Source organism: Diceros bicornis, chromosome 9 (assembly GCF_020826845.1).
Source record: "Diceros bicornis minor isolate mBicDic1 chromosome 9, mDicBic1.mat.cur, whole genome shotgun sequence".
NCBI lineage: Eukaryota > Metazoa > Chordata > Mammalia > Perissodactyla > Rhinocerotidae > Diceros > Diceros bicornis.
Window position 1 is genome coordinate 25,462,780 of NC_080748.1, and position 4,007 is coordinate 25,466,786.

Below are 4,007 nucleotides of genomic sequence, written 5' to 3' on the forward strand. Positions count from 1 at the left end.
TATTATTTCTTATCTTTTTGAAGATGGCCATTCTTTTTCTTTTTTAAGTTGTTCATATTTTATTTTTATTTTATTTATTTATTTATTTTTATTGCTAGGATCTTCTCTTTGCCCCCACTGTTCTGAAATTCCACAGTGATATACAGTCACGTGCTGCATAATGATGTTTCAGTCAATGATGGACCACATACACAAGGGTGGACCCGTAAGATTAGTACCATATAGCCTAGGTGTGTAATAGGCTATACCATCTTGGTTTGTGTAAGTACACTCTGTGATGTTTCCACAATGACAGACTCGGCTAACAGTGCATTTCTCAGAGAGCATACCCATCGTTAAGCAACACATGACTATATGCTGGTTGGATCTATTTTCATCCACTTTTCTGGGTACTTGTGGGCCTTTTCAATCTGCAAACTTGTGTTCCAGGACATAAGCTTGAATTATTTCTTTGATAATTTCTTCCCCTACATTCTTTTTCTTTTCTTTTTGGGTCTCATTATTTGGAGAATAGAAGTCTTGGACTGGGCCTCTTTTTTTTTTTTAATTTCCTCTGATCTATTTTCTTGTCTTTTTGCTCATCTTTCTCAGAGAATTCTTCAATTTTGTCTTCCAATCCACTTCTTGAACTTTTCATTCCTGCTATGTCATATTGCTAATCACACTTTTTTGATTTTCTGACTGTGGCTAGCATTTTGTTCTTGTTTCAGAGATGCAATATATTCTCTTATTTCTCTAAAGATACTAATGGTAATTTATCTTTTTGAAACTTTTCTCTCCCTGCATATTCTCTATTTCCTCCAAGTTACAGTTATCTATTAATTTTAGCCTATGTCATAGTAGAGGCTCTCCTAAAGTGCCTGGTGATCCTTGGACATCTGCTCATTTAAGGGGGCAATAAAGAGGTGATTGGAAGCTCTGTGTGCCCAGGTGAGTCCCCAGTGTTACACTTTTAGGCTTACTCTCCTGGACTTGTTGAATTCCCCAGAGAAGACTTTTCCAGTCTCCTGCCTAAAAGGGACAAGCTTGGCTACCAGCAGTCTGGGAGCTCAGTGGGGGGAAAAAGGTGGTGTGTGTGTGTGTGTGTGATTATTAATCTATTGCTGCATAACCAATTACTCCAAAACCTCATAATTAAAAACAATTATTATCTCACAATTTCTGTGGGTTAGAAACTCAAGGACAGCTTAGCTGAGCAGTCACTCACAAAGTTACAATGAGACGTGGGTCAGGTACAGTCATCTACCTGGGTCTGGAGGTTCTGCTTCCAAAGTGGCTCACTCACATTCCTGGCAAGCAATGCTAGTTGTCAGCAGGAGGCCTCACTTCCTCCCCATGTGTCCTCATTCATGGCAGCTGCCTTCTCCCAGAGTGAATGATTCAAGAGACAACAAGGCAGAAGCCATAATATCTTTTATGACCTAGTCTCAGAAGTCATGCTCTGTCATTGTCCACAATACCCTATTTGTTCTATTGGTTACACTGATCAGCCCTGTTCAGTGTGTGAGGGGCTACCCCAGGGTGTGCATGCCAGGAGGGGAGAATCACTAGGAGCCATGGCTAGAGTGGGGTGGGATGGGGTGTCTCAATACTTTCTTTCAGTGTACATTGTTACTTTTTAGCCATTTTTAGCAAGGTATCACCGTCTTCAGCTACATCTGATCTCTCTAGTTCAAGGACCCTAAGTTTTGTCCTCTCCAAAGAATAAATTCCCAATCTTCTGCAAAATGGAGGAACAGCACCCTCCTGGCTGCACTGAGTCGGGAAGAGGGCCTAGGAGTTTGCTTCTTAAAAAGATTTTCATCTGGTCTTCTTGTCATTAGCTCCACCTTTACCTATGTTCAAGAAGCATCTGGCCTGCTACTCTCGAGTCTGGGGGAGGGGGTGGCTCTGCAGTATAAATTGGGTTGGTTTTTGGCTTTCGCCACTGCCAGTTTAAAATTCAGCTTTGTTTCTGCTGAGTCAGTTCCACTCATCCATCTGCTTTTCTGCTTTCAAAGTTTTGTTACTATTGGCTTCTCTCCTATTCTCTTTGTTCTTGTGGATTTATGTCTTTTTAACAATCTCTTTACCGTGTTTTATTGGGATTTAGGGAAGGAGTAGAAGCTGGTGCATGCATTTCTTTTGTAATCTTTAACTGGACATAAAGCTTCTGAAATGAGTCTAAAGAACCTATTTTGAAAGCCAAAAACTGAATAAAGATGTTTTCTTTCTATGTGCATTTTTAATCTATCCTAAGAAAATGGATGACCCTGGTTAAACAGGAAGAAAGTCACACACAAAAATAAAAAATAAAAAAATTTTATGCATTCCAAAATATTGTCTAACCACAGTGACATTATCATCCTAGTCAGAAAGGGCATCAGGTAAAAGAAAGTAACTGAAGCAATAAAAATCATGCTATCGACCCAAGTATGTTGACTGTTCTCCTTGCATTGAGCCAACAATACTCCTTGACTGAATCTCGTGCTGAAACTCCACCATGAAGGACAGGGCATACTCCTATGTAAAGAAGTAATTTGTATTGATTGATAGTGAAAACTCACTACCTCTTATCTCAGGTTGTCCTAGTTGAGAAACCAGTGTTTTTCAAATGGAGCAAAATTGTCTCCCTTAGGATGTTTGGAAACGGGTTGGGTAATTTTTGGTTGTCATCAAAGATTGGGAAGCATTGCAGGGGCCAGAAATGCTAAATGTCCTGAAAGGCTTAGAAAATACTGTACAATGAAGAATTGTCCAATCCTAAATGTCAAAGGCACTCTTTGAGAAACATTGCATAGGAAGGTCCCTTCAATGGAGCATGAAATTATTAATACAATAACTAATCCTCTGAGTACTAGAGTCTGATTAGTTAAGTAATTGACTTGGTTCTATAGATATATAAAAAAATGTTAAAAGAAAATCTTGGCTGAAGCACCAGGAGACAATACATACCAAATTCCAGAAGAAGTGCTATACCAAATGCAGCATTTACCAAGGAAGTTTCCAAAAACTATTTGCATAAATCTTAAACCCTCACCCACATTGAAGGTATTAAAGAGCCAAGAGTAGGAAATTTCTGGAGAATTTTGAAAAATTTCTTTATAAAGAACCTATACTGTGAATCTCCTCCCCTGCACCTCAACAACCAAAGGGAAAGAGACAGGGAGGGGCTACCTCCTACCTCAAGTCAGGAAAGAGAAAGGCTTTAAGGAGATCGCTGAGAGGCTTAAAATATGGCACCTAAAGTTTGGGTAATATGGTGGTCTGGTGACAAAGTTGTGCCTGAGAAATCCAAAGGATGAGAGGCTGACCGAAGCAGCCAGTGGCATCAGAGTAGAGAGCTAAGGTTTGGAGAGTAACTGCACTCCAGAGTTTATCAAAGCCAAAGACAAATGAACTTATCCCCGTGGACCAGACATGCGCTTTGCAAAGGAAAGAGAGTCAGTGTCTTAGATCCTCTACAAGAGGGCCTTCTGGAGGGGTTGGGGGTACCACTGATGGTTTAGGGCCACAGTAAGTACAATAAGCAACCAGCTGAATAGTTACATCCTATGCTCATGGACGGGAGGGCAGGTAAGGGGGCTCTTCCTCTTGATATGTTTGTGTGTGTTTGTGTGTGTGTGTGTGTGTGTGTGTGTGTGTGTGTGTGTGTGTGTAAGGGAGGGGAGGACTGTCACCAACGAACCACGAAATCTACCATAAGAGAAAGAAGCAACTTTAAACAACTCCCAGATCCAGAGAAGGTCAAAGCTGAACCTCCACCATAGGACGAGTCAAGGAAGAACTTTCCAGCTCTTATTCTCTTCCCTCTATCCCTTTTACTTCAACCCTGGAAAGACTCAAGCCCAGGGTAAGTAAGGTGGAGAAGGAGGAGGAGAGCAAGGAGAGAAGATGGCTGCTTCCTCTGTTCTTCATGCGGGGCTTCTGACTGCAGCACACTCAACTTGGGGGCTTCAAAGCTTTGATTATTACATAGGAATGGAACATCTTTTTTAGTAATATATATTCATAATAAAAACTTTTAT